This window comes from Aquarana catesbeiana, linkage group LG12, assembly GCF_042186555.1.
Source record: "Aquarana catesbeiana isolate 2022-GZ linkage group LG12, ASM4218655v1, whole genome shotgun sequence".
Classification (NCBI taxonomy): domain Eukaryota; kingdom Metazoa; phylum Chordata; class Amphibia; order Anura; family Ranidae; genus Aquarana; species Aquarana catesbeiana.
Window position 1 is genome coordinate 126207417 of NC_133335.1, and position 17796 is coordinate 126225212.

Consider the following 17796-nt stretch of genomic DNA (forward strand, 5'->3'; position numbering starts at 1 on the left):
GGATTTTAAGGGGAACCCCGCGCCAAAAAAAAAAACGGCGTGGGGTCCCCCCAAAAATCCATACCAGACCCTTATCCGGGCACGCAACCCGGCAGGCCACAGGAAAAGAGGGGGGGACAAGAGTGCGGCCCCCCCCCTCCTGAACCGTACCAGGCCACATGCCCTCAACATTGGGAGGGTGCTTTGGTGATGAGGGGCCTCATCCCCACAACCCTGGCCAGTGGTTGTGGGGGTCTGCGGGCGGGGGGCTTATCGGAATCTGGAAGCCCCCTTTAACAAGGGGACCCCCAGATCCCGGCCCCCCCCGTGTGAAATGGTAAGGGGGTACTTACCCCTACCATTTCACTAAAAAACTGTCAAAAATGTTAAAAATGACAAGTGACAGTTTTTGACAATTCCTTTATTTAAATGCTTCTTCTTTCTTCTATCTTCCTTCATCTTCTTCTTCTTCTGGTTCTTCTGGCTCTTCTGGTTCTTCCTCCGGCGTTCTCGTCCAGCATCTCCTCCGCGGCGTCTTCTATCGTCTTCTCCTCGGGCCGCTCCACACCCATGGCATGGGGGGAGGCTCCCACTCTTCTCTTTATCTTTTTCTTCATCCTCTTCTCTTCTTCCTTCTTCTTTTCTTCATTTTCTTCTCCGGGCTGCTCCGCACCCATGCTGGCATGGAGGGAGGCTCCTGCTGTGTGACGGAGTCTCCTCGTCTGACGGTTCTTAAATAACGGGGGGTGGGGCCACCCGGTGACCCCGCCCCCCTCTGACGCACGGTGACTTGACGGGACTTCCCTGTGACGTCACGGGGAATGCCGCAGGGAAGTCCCGTCATGTCCCGTGTGTCAGAGAGGGCGGGGTCACCGGCTGGCCCCGCCCCCCGTTATTTAAGAACCGAGGGGTGTTCAGCTCATCCTTACTCTACAGTACCCCATGCTGGCTCTAAAGATCTGATTAATGCTCTTTCTAAAATTATTTCCCATACTTTTGTCTATGCAAGACTCTGGCTGCTGTCTATGACAGCTGTATACTGCCATCTTTAACCACTTGCCGACCAGTCTGCGTTCCTGTTTGTGATTTTTTTTTAGTGCGATTGGGCTGCCCTATGCTCATTTGACATGGCAAAGAAGCTCAAGTCCTGAGCCAGGCATTTTTTAATATTTTTTTTTTTGCGTGATAATTGCGGTAAAATTACATTATGTTTGGGGTGCCATTAAGTATGAATGGCACCCAAATGTGCGTTTTGCAGCAATTTCAGCGAGATTTGGAAAGGTGGGCAGAATTGTGCAGATTCTGACCGTGATTCCAAATTCTTAGATGTGAACAGGGCCTAAGTAAATAAAGAGAGGCTCTTTGATATTATTTTATAATATCAAACTTTGGCGCAGGGTTCCTCTTAAAATCCATACCAGACCTGAAGGGTCTGGTATGGATTTTGGGGGGGACCCCTACGCCATTTTTTTTAAAATTTGGTGCAGGGTTCCCCTTAAAATCCATACCAGACCTGAAGGGCCTGGTATGGATTTTAGGGGGACCCCATGCAATTTTTTTTAAATTTTGGTTCGGGGTTCCCCTTAATATTCATACCAGACCCAAAGGGCCTGGTAATAGACTTGGGGGATCCCATGTTGAGGGCATGTGGCCTGGTACGGTTCAGGAGGGGGGACGCAGGGTTCCCCTTAGTTTCTATACCAGACCTGAAGGGCCTGGTATGGATTTTGGGGGGACCCCCATGCAATTTTATTTTACATTTTTGGTTCAGGGTTCCCCTTAATATTTATACCAGACCCAAAGGGCCTGGTAATGGACTGGGGGGGGGAACCCATGCCGTTTTTTTCAATGAGTTTTATCTATATTGAGTTTTATCCATATTGACAAGACCCGACAATTCATTACAGCTGCGATCAGTTTTAAATTACTTTTTTCCTTTAGAAATGTAATTTTGCTGTGGTACTGTTCTAAACACGGGAAAACTGCGCCACTTTACAGGCATACTATAGACACGTCCCAGGCACAATATTTAAAGGAATATTTCATTTTTATTGTTTCAATTTAAGCATTAATAAATCACTGCTCCAGAAAAAACTGACATTTTTAAAACTTTTTTTTGCATTGATACATGTCCCTTGGGGCAGGACCCTGGTCCCCAAACACTTTTCTTTCTCGTACATCACGGGACACAGAGCCTCAGTAATTACTGATGGGTTATATAGGGTATCACTAGGTGATTGGACACTGGCACACCCTAAACAGGAAGTTCAACCCCCTATATAATCCCTCCCCTTACAGGGATACCTCAGTTTTTTCGCCAGTGTCTTGGGTGTTGGACGGGTAAAGATGTCCTGGGCTGAGCTCCAAAGGGAATATCCTATATCCTATACTGGGGCAAGCCAGGCGAACCGGATCCATTTCAAAGTGTCCTTTCTAGGCCGAATTGGATGGTACCCGGGCCTCGTGTCTGAAGAAACTAGGTTTTACCTGTAACGCTTCTCTTTTTAGAGAGCTGGACCCAGCATTTCAGAATTTGGTTTTTCTAGCCTTATTCTTGGCCGGGTGCTTTACAGGCCCAGAACTGCAGATCCCCCTATCCATAGGGGGCCCCAGTCTCTGAAGGTTTTCCAAACGGAGCCCACCGTGAGAGGTGAAGATTGGGTCTGTATAACAGAACCCTGCAGCTGGATAAGGTAAGGGAGATTCCACAGAATTTTTTAATTCTAGTAGGTTTCTCCTTTAAGTAAATGTATGCTATGCCTATTGTCGCCACCGGGGGCTGCCAAGAGCACATACCTTCACATGCTTGACTGTCTGTCTCAGTGTTCACGGTGCACAGCTCCTCCAGCCGAGCTCCAGGTAGGATGGGATGGGGGGCTCTTCCTGCAGGGATATTCCCCCCAAGATTAGGGGGGGCTGCAGTGGTCTGTGAGGCGGTAGTATATCGCACTATCACCGCCGCCATTGCCATGGGGCAGACCCCATCATCTGCCGGCCTCTCTCCTTCCTCCTCCACCCCAGCCTCCCCTCCACGCTTATCCCGGAGGGTCGGCTTGCGCGGGAAACGCACATTTTTTTGAAAAAATGAAGGGGAGTGGTCAGAGGAGGGGGGCAGAGCGTCAGCGCAACGTCCGGCGTGCTTAGACGCCCACATCGCCGGCTGCACAGGCTATAAGAAGCACACTTTTCAGGTGCACACAGCCTATGGAGGGACACAGAGCTGATGGTCGCATGTAAGGTGGGACACAGGCATTCTCCTAGGCAGCATTTACTTAGAAACACTTGACTGGGCATTGGTAGCAGTGGCAGTTGCTGGACTACATCGCTCAGCAGTCAGTGTTTCATTTTTGTGATACCTCCACCTTGTTTGCTTTGCACTATGGGTAGAAGAGGTACAAATACCCCAAAAACCAGAGGCTCTAGGGGATCTCCCTCAGGCTCTGAGGACCCCCCTTCTGCAGCATCTTCCCCCCTGAAGGACCTGAGATGGCTGGCCAGGGAGAGCCGTTGGGGTCAGGGGCTGCATCTGCTTCTGGCACTTCAGCCCCTTTATATACAAGTATTAATCAGGAGGTTTTTTCCTCAACCATTAATGGACTAGAGGAAAGATTAATGGCCTTAATCGCATCTTCACTCAGCTGAAGAAAACGCACTAGGTCTTACTCTGTTACCCAGGACCCTCAGGCAGAGGGACTCTGGGGAAAAAGGAGAAGAATCCCTTTCAGAGGATCGGGATGGGACTGATGATTCCTCCTCTGAGGAATCAAGTGGAGAAGGGTCCTCTTCAGCCTCTCAGGATGAGAAGGTCTTAGTACAGATCCTTGCTGGATTGGTCCGCTCCACATTTAAGTTACCCGTATCTGAGTCAGTTAAAGAACCCTCTTCTTCTTTGGGGTCACTGAAGCCTCCTCAAACAACACATGCTTTTCCTGTTCATAATTTGCTAGAAAAGCTCATTTATTCTGAGTGGGATCACCCAGATAAACGTTTTTTTTCCGCCTAAAAAGTTTTCAACACTTTATCCTATGGAAGAAAAGTTTATAAAGATGTGGGGGATACCGGCCGTGGACGCCGCCATTTCCTCTGTAAATAAAAGTCTGACCTGTCCTGTAGACAATGCTCAGATGCTCATGGATCCTGTTGATAAAAAAATGGAATCCTTGTTGAAGGATATTTTCTCCTTAGCAGGTTCAGTAGCTCAACCTGCAGTGGCAGCGATCTGAGTCTGTCAATACTTAAGAGACCATGTTAAGCAGGTCCTTAAAGTTTTACCTGAACAGCAGGCCCAGGGGTTGGCTAACCTTCCAGCGGCCTTATGTTTTGCTGTTGACGCGATCAGAGATTCTATCATCCAAACCTCTCGTCTTTCTCTTGGGTTGGTGCGTATGCGTAGAATCTTATGGTTGAAAAATTGGTCAGCCGAAGCACCATGTAAGAAACTTCTGGCTGGATTTCCATTTCGTGGTGTAAGGCTGTTTGGAGAGGATTTGGACAATTATATCCAAAAGATCTCTAGTGGGAAAAACACTCTCTTACCTGTTAAGAAAAGGAGTAAGCGTCCCTCTTTCAAACGGGCTCTTTTCCCAGTGCCAGGAGCATCAGCCTCCAGGCAGTCGCGATGGCCTCCTCCGTCAGGGTCTAGAAATAAATTTCAGAGTCGACCCCAGGGACAAAAGAAGTCCTGGGGGAAGAAGCCTACTAGACAAGACACTAAAGCCTCTTTATGAAGGAGTGCCCCCGCTCGCTCGGGTGGGGGGAATACTGCTACGATTCTCAAAGCTCTGGCAGGAGGATTTCCAGGACAGATGGGTAATCTCCACGGTAATTCTAGGTTACAAACTGGAGTTCCAAGAATTCCCCTCTCCTCGTTTCTTCAGATCAAGTGTCCCCAGAGATCCAGAGAAAAAGCAGTCGCTCCTTTTAGCTTTAGAGCGACTATTGTCGCAAAAAGTCATCATGGTGGTTCACACGAAAGATCAGGGATTGGGATTTTATTCCAACCTTTTTATGGTACAAAAACCAAATGGAGATGTCAGACCCATTCTGGATCTAAAGGATCTGAATCGATTCCTAAGGATTCGATCCTTTCGCATGGAATCAATTCGGTCAGTAGTCTCCATCCTACAGGGAGGAGAATTTCTGGCATCAATAGACATCAGAGATGCGTATCTGCATGTACCCATTTTTCCTGCTCATCAAAAGTACTTGCGCTTCGAAATAGAAGGGCGCCATTTTCAGTTTGTGGCTCTGCCTTTCGGGCTAGCCACTGCACCTCGAGTGTTTACAAAGATATTGGCTCCTCCTCTGGCCAGATTAAGGGCTCGAGGTATAACTGTCATAGCATACCTAGACGACCTGCTCTTGATAGACCGGTCGGTAGCCTGTTTGAGCGTAAACTTGATGACCACAGTCAACTACCTGGAACACCTAGGTTGGATTCTCAACTTAGAAAAGTCTGTCTTAAAACCAGTAAGAAGACTGGAGTATTTGGGCCTGGTCATAGATACAAGCCAAGAGAAGGTATTTTTACCTCAGGCAAAGATCACTGCCTTAAGAGAGCTGATTCTGGTAGTCAGGACCAAAAAGGGTCCTTCTGTCCGCCTTTGTATGAGGCTGCTGGGAAAGATGGTAGCTTCATTCAAAACAGTTCCCTATGCTCAGTTTCATTCAAGACTACTGCAACACAGTATCCTGTTGGCCTGGAACAAGAAGGTTCAGGCATTAGATTTTCCGATGCACCTGTCTCGTGCAGTGCATCAGAGCCTCAGTTGGTGGTTAATACCCAAAAGCCTACAGAAAGGGAAATCCTTTCTACCGGTTACCTGGACGGTGGTAACAATGGATGCCAGTTTTTTGGGTTGGGGAGCAGTTCTGGAACAGTCTGCAGTTCAAGGGGAATGGTCCAAAACCGAGAGGACCTTACCCATCAACATTCTGGAGATCCGTACGGCATATCTAGCCCTAAAGGCCTGGACTCTCAGGCTACAGGGCTGCCCGGTCAGGATCCAGTCCGACAATGCCACAACAGTGGCTTATATCAATCATCAAGGAGGCACCAGGAGTCGGGCAGCTCAGAGAGAAGTGAACCAGATTTTAGTCTGGGCAGAAAAGCATGTGCCATGCATATCGGCAATTTTCATTCCAGGGATAGAGAACTGGCAGGCGGACTATTTGAGTCGCCGGCGGTTATTCCCAGGGGAATGGTCTCTTCACCCCGACGTCTTTTGGGCCATATTCTGAAAATGGGGGTTCCAGATGTAGATCTCTTTGCATCCAGATTCAACAAAAAGATCGACAAGTTTGTGGCAAGGACAAAGGATCCTCTTGCATGCGGGACAGATGCGTTGGTGATTCCGTGGCATTGGTTCTCACTGATTTATGCATTCCCTCCTATTCTACTACTGCCACGACTCCTTCGCAGGATCAGGCAGGAGAAGAAGTCAGTACTTCTGGTGGCCCCAGCTTGGCCCAGGAGGGCTTGGTATGCAGAAATAGTAAGGATGACAGTAGGTTCCCCGTGGACCCTACCGTCATGTCCAGACCTGTTATCTCAAGGTTCAGTGTTCCATCCTGCCTTACAAACGCTAAATTTGACGGTTTGGCTATTGAAACCCACGTTCTGAAGAGTCGTGGGCTTTCAGGTCCTGTGATTTCTACCTTAATCAATGCAAGGAAGCCAGCTTCCAGAGTGATTTATCATAGAGTCTGGAAAGCTTATGTATCCTGGTGTGAATCCAGGGGTTGGCATCCCAGAAAATATGTAATAGGTAGAATTCTTGACTTTCTACAAATAGGATTAGAAATGAAGCTGACCTCGAGTACCATCAAGGGCCAGGTCTCGGCCTTATCAGTATTATTTCAATGGCCACTTGCTTCACATTCTTTGGTCCGAAACTTTATGCAGGGGGTGATGCGTCTTAATCCTCCAGTTAAGGCGCCCCTAAACCCCTGGGACTTGAATTTGGTTCTGTCAGTTTTACAGAAACAGCCTTTTGAACCAATACGTCAAATTCCCTTGGTCTTGTTGACAAGAAAGTTAATTTTTCTGGTAGCCATTTCTTCTGCTAGAAGAGTATCAGAATTAGCAGCTCTTTCCTGTAAAGAGCCTTATTTAATCATACACAAGGATAGAGTGGTATTGCGCCCTCATCCTAGCTTCCTACCGAAAGTGGTTTCAGGTTTTCATCTAAACCAAGATATTGTTCTGCCTTCCTTTTTTCCAGATCCCTGTTCTACGGAAGAAAGGTCACTACATTCTTTGGATGTAGTAAGAGCAGTCAAGGCCTATCTGAAAGCAACTGCTCAAATTTGCAAAACGGATGTTTTGTTCGTGCTGCCAGTAGGTCCCAATAGAGGACAGGCAGCGTCAAAGTCTACCATTTCTAAATGGATTCGACAAATGATTATTCAAGCTTACGGTTTGAAACAGAAAATTCCTCCTTTTCAGATCAAGGCACACTCCACAAGGGCTATTAGTGCTTCTTGGGCGGTGCATCACCAGGCCTCTATGGCTCAAATCTGCAAGGCCACAACCTGGTCTTCAGTCAATACATTCACCAAATTTTATCAGGTGGATGTGGGAAGGCATGAGGATATCGCCTTTGGGCGTAGTGTGCTGCAGGCAGCGGTACGAGGTCCTCAGGTCTGATTACACCCTACGTTGTGTGGTCCCCTCCCCTCAGATAGCATTGCTCTGGGACATCCCATCAGTAATTACTGAGGCTCTGTGTCCCGTGATGTACAAGAAAGAAAATAGGATTTTTATAACCAGGAAAAACAACACCGCGTGAGGGGGTGTCCCCCAGTGAGATTGCACTCACCACAATTCCAGAAAATACAGGCCTTTGTACTGTTGTTATTTAATAACCATCCATCTTCTATCACCAACCACCAGATGTCGCTAGCATTCTCGATTAATAGTATACGGATCAGATGGATCTCTGGTTAGGGAGATCAAACAAGCTTGTTGCATTAGCCTGCCGGCTTCCTTGATTACCACCTGGCTAGTATAGCCAGGTGGTAATCAAGGAAGCCGGCAGGCTAATGCAACAAGCTTGTTTGATCTCCCTAACCAGAGATCCATCTGATCCGTATACTATTAATCGAGAATGCTAGCGACATCTGGTGGTTGGTGATAGAAGATGGATGGTTATTAAATAACAACAGTACAAAGGCCTGTATTTTCTGGAATTGTGGTGAGTGCAATCTCACTGGGGGACACCCCCTCACGCGGTGTTGTTTTTCCTGGTGACAAGAAACTCTTCATATGCACAGACTGGAAATCTTTTGGACTGTCCTACACATCTTCTTTATCATTTTTGTCTTATTTATATGTGTCTTGACATCGGGCACACAGCGCTGCTGCAAATAAGGAATCAGAGACTTGGCACCATTGGTTTACACCTTTTTGCTCATGTATATATGTTTTTCATTTAAGTAGCTGCTTTTCATTTTACTACATTTGATTTCATGGGTGGTCCTAGGCGCAGAGCATTGTGAGATATAGGCGTCAGTTTTCACATATTTTGCATAGGATTTTTATAACAGCTTACCTGTAAAATCCTTTTCTTTTGATGTACATCACGGGACACAGAGGTCCCGCTCCTCTTCTAATACACTTATATTGCTTTGCTACAAAACTGAGGTATCCCTGTATGAGGAGGGATTATATGGGGGGTTGAACTTCCTGTTTAGGGTGTGCCAGTGTCCAATCACCTAGTGATACCCTATATAACCCATCAGTAATTACTGAGGCTCTGTGTCCTGTGATGTACATCAAAAGAAAAGGATTTTACAGGTAAGCTGTTATAAAAATCCTATTTTTATGACAATAACTTACATATAAGCCTTTAAAATGAGCATTTTTGATTTTTCATGTTCGTGTCCCATAGACTTTAACAGTGTTCGTTTGTTCGCCCAAATTTTTTGCCTGTTCGGATGTTCTGGTGCAAACCGAACCGAGGGGTGTTCGGCTCATCCTTACTCTACAGTACCCCATGCTGGCTCTAAAGATCTGACTAATGCTCTTTCTAAAATTATTTCCCATACTTTTGTCCAGGGCTTTTTTTCTCAAACAATAGGTGCTGGAACTCAACCACGACCCCCCCAAAACCCCTCCTCCCACACAAACCCTCCAAATCACATCAAATAGTGGGTGTGGTCAGTCAAATTTCACGAACAGTAGGAGGGTCTTATAGGGGCATTAAATACCAGGATTGCATTACATACAGAGTGCAGAGTTCAGGGGGGGTTACACACAGAGTGCAGAGCTGTCACTTGTAAACACAGAAACTGGACTTCTGTGTTTACAAGTGATTGCAGTGAGCAGGGCCACCCAAGGGTCTGAGCCAGAGGTGGTGGAACTGAGTTCCACCAAGTTCCCCCTGAAAAAAAGCCCTGCTTTTGTCTATACAAGACTCTGGCTGCTGTCTATGACAGCTGTATACTGCCATCTTTAACCACTTGCCGACCAGTCTGCGTTCCTGTTTGTGATTTTTTTTTAGTGCAATTGGGCTGCCCTATGCTCATTTGACATGGCAAAGAGGCTCAAGGACCAAATTTTGGTCCCGAGCCAGGCATTTTTTTACGTTTTTTTTGCGTGATAATTGTGGCAAAATCACATTATGTTTGGGGTGCCATTAAGTATGAATGGCACCCAAATGTGCGTTTCGCAGCAATTTCAGAGAGGTTTGGAAAGGTGGGCAGAATTGTGCAGATTCTGACCGTGATTCCAAATTCTTAGATGTGAACAGGGCCTAAGTAAATAAAGAGAGGCTCTTTGATATTATTTTATAAGTCTGAAACCTTCCGGCGACTTATTAATATATATATATACAACCTGCTGACTTTGCAAGTGTCCCATCCAACTGCTCCTTGTGTATATGTCCCCTTTTCCCCTTAGATCATAGAGGATAACTGTTCTCCTTTATGCAGTGACTGCTGAACCTCTAGAATCTTAGGATGGCCATACACGGTTAGATTTTTGTTCAAACATCCGTATGCACATTCTGAAAAATCGTTTGTCAGATCATTCTTTCTTGCCATCAACTAATTTAGTTTAAAAGCCCTTAAAATGTTGTCCAGGCCTGCTATTTGAATGGAATACCAGACATATTAAACAGGTTACATTAAAAAAATCAATACAATTTTTTCCTAATGAAAGCTACATGCACAGTTAGAATTTTGTTTGATTCAGAAAATGTTTCCAACCTGCTTCCTTTGAGTTTTTCTCATCACTGTGATCAAAAATAATTTTAATTTGACAATAGACAATTGAGTACTGTCCGTGATACTTTTTTTATTTGCACTAACATACAATTTTTCAGGAAAAGCTTTCAGGGTATGTCCCCTTCTTCAAGGTCCCAGCAGTACTGATTCACAAAGATTTAGCAGAATGTTAAAAAATACAAAAAAAAAAAACAAAACATAATCTCTGAGCCCGGGTTCACACCTATGCGAATTAGATGCGGCTTACACCGCATCTAATTCGCAGGACATTTTAAAATACATTCATATGAATGTATCTGGTTCACATATGTGCGTTGCATTCGCACTGCGCATTGCACAAAAAACATGTGCGTTTTTTGGGCATTGCGGTGCGAACTACAAGCCTATTATCTCCTATGGGAACGCATCTGATTCGCAGATGCATTGCGTTCTGAACAAGGATTTTCTCTTTCTCCTCACTACACCTCCCCCTCTCCCCCCCCCCCCCCTCCCTCCCCCTCTCCCTGCTCTCTAATCCTGAGCAAAAACGCAATGAATCCGTTGAACAGGAGATTGTTATCTCCCCAGTGAAACCTGAGCTTCAATTCGCACCGCACATGTGTGAAACCAGGCTGATGGAAAGGAAAAGAAAGAAAAACAAACACACAAACCAATGTACATGGCAATGGTAATAAAACTACAATAGTTAACGAGGTGATCGTAGCCGTATTAGTGCACTTGCGACAGAGACAATTGCGTACGATCCATGATACTTTTTTATTTGCACTAATATACAATTTTTCAGGACAAACTTTTGGGTTGTGTCCCCTTCTTCAAGGTCCCAGCAGTACTGATTCACAAAAGTTTTAGCAGAATGTTAAGAAAACACAATCTCTGACGGAAAGGAAAAAAAAGAGAAACAAAACACACACAAACCACACATGGCAATGGTAATAAAACTAGCATAGTTAGTGAGATAAGACAGAGGGAGAGCTATAGACTAGGGGGAATGATAGTCACAGAGGGGGTTGTAAAACTGTTGGATAATGAATAAGGAAACCCATATCTAAAATTAGGCTGTTATTTTTTTGTCAAATAGAAGTATCATTCTTAGTTCAAAAGTTTTCCTTTCCTGGATAGTTCTGAAATTCCCTTTAAGAACTAAGACATTGAGGTCTTCCATGGTGTGGTCCGGTTGTGAGAAATGATGTCTCACAGGTGTGCAGAAACTATCCATTTATATCCCTTGATGGTGTGTCTGTGCAAATTCATCCTCACTTGCAACTTCTGTTCTGTTTTAGCAACATAAGATCCTTTGCTACATCTTTTGTATTGGATGAGGTACACCACATTAATGAAGGTACAGCTGTATGATCCTGTGATATTTCTGCACACCTGTGGGACATCCTTTCTAACAACCGGACCATGGAAGACCTCAATATCTTAGTTCTTAAAGTTCCGCTCAAAAAAAAATAAAAGCCTGCAGCTGCTGGCTTTTAGCAATAGGACACTTACCTGTCCTGGAGTCCAGCGATGTCGGCACCGCAGCTGATGTTTCCAAAAGCTGTCGGGTGCTGCCGCTGCCATTGCGGGTAAGGGTACCTGTCAGTGTAGCCTTACGGTTTCACGCCGGGAACCCTACTGTGAATGCACGAGGCCCCGCTCCTCTCTCCTACTGGCCCGGGAGGGAGAGGAGGAGGTAGGAGGATGGAGCCCCGCGGTGATGTCACAGGCCGTGGCCCGGACTCCCGGAAGTGGGAAAAGGATACCTGTCAAAGGCAGGTATCCTGTCTCCCCTCCCCCCGAAAGGTGCCAATTGTGGCGCCGGAGGGGAGAGGAGACAAATGAGCAGAAGTTCCACTTTTGGGTGGAACTCCACTTTTGAGGAAATTTCAGAACTATCCAGGAAAGGAAAACTTTTGAACCAAGAATGATACTTCTATTAAGGTGTACGTTTATAAAACTGAGACGTTTATTCTCAGTTCAGTTCTCGCCAATTATCTCCTCTGCAGCGCGCTGGGGCGCGCACCCGAGAACATCCGTGACCCCGCAATACTCTGCAATACTCTGCAATACCCCACAATACCCTGCAATACTCTGCAATACCCTGCAATACTCTGCAGTACCCTGCAATACCTCACAATACTCTGCAATACCCTGCAATACCCCGCAATACCCTGCAATACTCTGCAATACCCCGCAATACTCTGCAATACCCAGCAATACTCTGCAATACACTGCAATTCTCTGCAATACCCCAAAATACTCTGTAATACCCCACAATACCCTGCAATACCCTGCAATACTCTGCAATACCCTGCAATACCCTGCAATACTCTGCCATATCCTGCCATACCGTGCCATACTCTGCAATACCCTGCCATACCCTGCAATACCCAGCCATACTCTGCCATGCCCAGCCATACTCTGCCATGCCCAGCCATACTCTGCAATACCCAGCCATACCCTGCAATACCCTGCCATACTCTGCAATACCCAGCCATACTCTGCCATACCCAACCATACTCTGCAATACAAGAAATAAAAAAGAAGAATTGCGCTAGGTGCGTGAAAAATTGTGAAAAATTGAAAAATTATATAAAAGGGGCCATGAAGGATATCCTGCAGCTGAACACTATAACCCCGATATAGGGCACAAAAAGATATAAATAAGAATAAGAGTGCAGCGCCAGATAAATACTACAAGTGAGTATGATATGTGTAATAATAATGTATACAGTATATCATCAGTATAACAATAGTGATCAATAATCCAGTGCAAACATGAAAAGTCAAGTGAAAAATTAATCAATATATAATTACTCCATTAACAGTAAACATGCAAATAAAAACACAAAAAATTAGTGACAAAAATAGTTCATAAATGGAAATATCCAAAAGGAAGATTTCCAATGCATGACCAGGGTCTGTGTTTTCACCACTTGTGCTGCCTGTCACCTTTCAATAGAAACAATAGAGGCTTACCAGAAAGCCTGTGACCGCCCTTACTCAGGACTTACTTCAATCCTTCACCATGAGAGAGACACCACATCACTGGTTTCACATTGTTTTTTATACCTGCAAGGAATCTCTGCACTATTGGAGTTTTTTTCCTTCTTTTGGGTTAACCACTGGATGCTCACGCCTGATCCGTGGAAGCGCACATCCATTGGTGTATGGCGATTGTCTCCTGGAAGTGCGCCATTGAGAATGATCTTCATTGAAGCTGACCGGCCACCTGTGTAGGAGGTCTGGGAGATCCTAGCAGCGTTCCTGTTGCTCTACTAAGCTTGTTTAATGGCGCACTTCCAGGAGACAATCGCCATACACCAATGGATGTGTGCTTCCACGGATCAGGCGTGAGCATCCAGTGGTTAACCCAAAAGAAGGAAAAAACTCCAATAGTGCAGAGATTCCTTGCAGGTATAAAAAACAATGTGAAACCAGTGATGTGGTGTCTCTCTCATGGTGAAGGATTGAAGTAAGTCCTGAGTAAGGGCGGTCACAGGCTTTCTGGTAAGCCTCTATTGTTTCTATTGAAAGGTAATGGGCAGCACAAATGGTGAAAACACAGACCCTGGTCACGCATTGGAAATCTTCCTTTTGGATATTTTATTTCATGAACTATTTTTGTCACTAATTTTTTGTGTTTTTATTTGCATGTTTACTGTCAATGGAGTAATTATATATTGATTAATTTTTCACTTGACTTTTCATTTTTGCACTGGATTATTGATCACTATTGTTATACTGATGATATACTGTATACATTATTATTACACATATCATACTCACTTGTAGTATTTATCTGGCGCTGCACTCTTATTCTTATTTACATACTCTGCAATACCCAGCCATACCCGTCAATACCCTGCCATACTCTGCAATGCCGTGCCATACTCTGTAATACTCTGCAATACCCAGCCATACTCTGCCATACTCTGCAATACCCAGCCATACTCTGCAACACTCGGTGATACCCAGCCATACTCTGCAATACCCTGGCTTCAGGGGCGGATCCAGGGGGGGGCAACGGGACAATTGCCCCCCCTGAAAATAAAAATAAAAAATATTAATAACTCCCGTCCCGGGCCGAGTCTCTCTCACATCAGCAGCGGCGGCAAGAGAGAGAGAGACCCGGTTCTCTTCATGCCGCGCTGGAGCTTGGAGAAGATGGAGGGAGGACTCAGAGGTAGGTAGGTGGAGCCGTGCCGCTGGCCTTTCCTCTCTAATGCTGACGTCAGATCACCGTCAGTCACATCCCAGCCGCTTCTGAGGGGGAGGAGAACGAGGCGCCACATTCAGAGCCTTCTAACTCCTCCGCGCCTAGTGTGAGAGGGTTGGCTCCACCCACCTCCTCCCTCCATGATCTTCTCCAAGTCTCCAGCGCAGCGTGAACATGAGGACACTGACAGGATGAAGAAGACATGAAGGCTGCAATGGCTGTGTGTCTTGTGAAGTGATGGTGATGCTGCCTTCAATCCTATTTATCTCTCTTGGTCATTGGAAGCCCCTCACCCCACCAGAGCATCAAAGTATAGGAAATGTGAGTACAAAAAGTAATGGATTGTGTAAAAACGCAGAATACATGTATGCCAATTATTTATGAAGAAAAAAAAAAACCTGCTCTTTTAGTATTGTCATTTTCAGCTTTTAACCACTTCAGCCCCGGAAGGATTTACCCCCTTAATGACCAGGCCATTTTTTGCGAGACGGCACTGCTTTGCTTTAACTGACAATTGCACGGTCGTGCGATGCTTTACCCAAACAAAATTGATGTCCTTTTTTTCCCCACAAAAAGAGCTTTCTTTTGGTGGTATTTAATCACCTCTGTGTTTTTATTTTATTTTTTTGTTATAAACAAAAGAAAACCGACAATTTTGTAAAAAAAAAAAAACAATATTTTGTACTTTTTGCTATAATAAATATCCCAAAGTTTTTTTTAATAAACCAACTTCTTCATCAGTTTAGGCTGATATATATTCTTCCACATATTTTTGGTAAAAAAACCCGCAATAAACGTATATTGATGTATAGTTGGATAGTTTGCGCAAAAGTTATAGCATCTACAACATTTTTTTATTTTTTACTAGTAATGGCGGCAATCAGCGATTCTTAGCGGGACTGGGACATTGCGGTGGACATTCGGACACCTGACATTTTTAACACTTTTTGGGGACCAGTGACACTAATACAGTGATCAGTGCTAAAAAAATATGCACTGTTATTGTACTAATGACACTGGCAGGGAAGGGGTTTAACATCAGGGACGATCAAAGGGTTAAGACCCCTTTTACACTGAGGTGATTTACAGGCGCAATAGCGCTAAAAATAGCGCCTGCAAAGCTCCTGTAAAGAGCCTCTCCTCTCACTCCAATGTGAAAGCCCGAGTGCTTTCACACTAGAGCGGCGCGCTTGCGGGACATTAAAAAAGTCCTGCAAGCCGCACCTTTGAGGCGTTTTAGGAGCGGTGTATACACCGCTCCTAAAGCGCTCATTGAAATCAAGCGCCGCTTTGCGGGCGCTTTGAGGCGCTTTTAAAACTTTTTCGGGCACTAGCGGGGGTGACCTGCTAGTGACCTAAAAGTGCCGCTAAAACGACAGTAAACGCCGCTAAAAATAGCGGCACTTAACCGCCGACGCCCCCAACACCCCAGTATGAAAGTGCCCTTAGTGTATCCCTAGGGGGTTCTTGCTACTGTGTGGGGATGGATTCACTAGATGAACAGAGTGCTCCATGTTCCTGGTTAGCAGGAACACAAGATCACTCTGTTCATCTCTGACAGAATGGCAGTCTGCCTCGTTTACATAGGCAGACCACCGTTCTATCTCTGTGGGGAGTGATCGAGGGTGGCCGGCGGACATTGCTGATTTTCTGGCAGTGCCCCTCCCGAGACTAGACTCTGGATCCGCCCCTGCCTGCCATACTCAGCCATACCCAGCCATGCTCAGCCATACTTGGCTGTACTCGGCCTCTGTATGTGGCCAGGCTGTGGAAGTCTCATACATGTGATATCGCCGTACTCAGGAGGAGTAGGAGAATCTATTTGGGGTGTCATTTTTGGTATGTACATGCTATGTGTTAGAAACATCAATACCGTGCCATACTCTGCAATACTCTGCAATACCCTGCCATACTCTGCAATACTCTGCCATACCCTGCCATACTCTACAATACCCAGCCATACTTTGCCATACCCAGCCATATTCTGCAATACCCTGCAATACCCTGCCATATTCTGAAATACCCTGCAATATTCTGAAATACCCAGCCAAACTCTGCAATACTCTGCCATATTCTGCCATACCTTGCAATACCCTGCCATACTCTGCAATACCCAGACATACTCTGCCATACTCTGCAATACCCAGCCATACTCTGCAATACTCGGTGATACCCAGCCATACTCTGCAATACCCAGCCATATTCTGCCATACCCAGCCATACTCTGTAATACCCAGCCATACTCTGCAATACCCTGCCATACTCAGCCATGCACAGCCATGCTCAGCCATACTCGGTCATGCTTAGCCATACTCGGCTGTACTCGGCCTCTGTATGTGGCCAGGCTGTGGAAGTCTCACACATGTGATATTGCGGTACTCAGGAGGAGTAGGAGAATCTATTTTTGGGGTGTCATTTTTGGTATGTACATGCTATGTGTTAGAAATATTGTATAAATGGACAACTTTGTGTTAAAAAAAATGCTTTTAACCACTTCCTGCCCACCGGCCGTCATACGACGTCCTTGACTTTGTGCGGGGATATCTGAATGATGCCTGCAGCTACAGGCATCATTCAGATATCAGCTTTTTCAGCCGGCGATTCCCTACACCATAAGAATGATCATAGCAGCTGTTCCACTACTTGATCGTTCTTACGGGAGGCAAGAGGGGACGTCCCCCCCCTCCCGCTGCCCTCTGGTGCTTCTACCGACTCACTGCTACAATCAAAGCCAGGATCATTTTTTTTTGTAATTTCAGGCTTCCCAGCCTAGAGGTGAGATGTGGGGTCTTATTGACCCCATATCTCACTGTAAAGAGGACCTGTCATGCCATATTCCTATTACAAGGGAAGTTTACATTCCTTGTAATAGGAATAAAAGTGATCAAAAAATTTATTTTTTGGAAAAAAGCATCAAACCAAAATAAATAAAGTAAAATGAACAATAAAAAAAATGTTTTAAAGCGCCCCTGTTCCCGTGTGCTCGCATGCAGAAGCGAACGCATACGTAAGTCCCGCCCACATATGAAAACGGTGTTCAAACCACACATGTGAGATATCGCTGTGATCGGTAGAGTGAGTGCAATAATTTTGGCCCTAGACCTCCTCTGTAACTCAAAACATGTAACCAGTAAAAAATTTTAAAACGTCACCTATGGGGATTTTTAAGTAGCGAAGTTTGGCGCCATTCCACGAGCGTGTGCAATTTTGAAGGGTGACATGTTATTGGTATCTATTTACTCTGCATAACTTCATCTTTCACATTATGCAAAAACATTGGGCTAACTTTACTGTTTTTTTTTTTTTTTTAAAGCACAAAACAGTTTTTTTTCAAAAAAAAAAAACGTGTTTGAAAAATTGGTGTGCAAATACCGTGCGAGATAAAA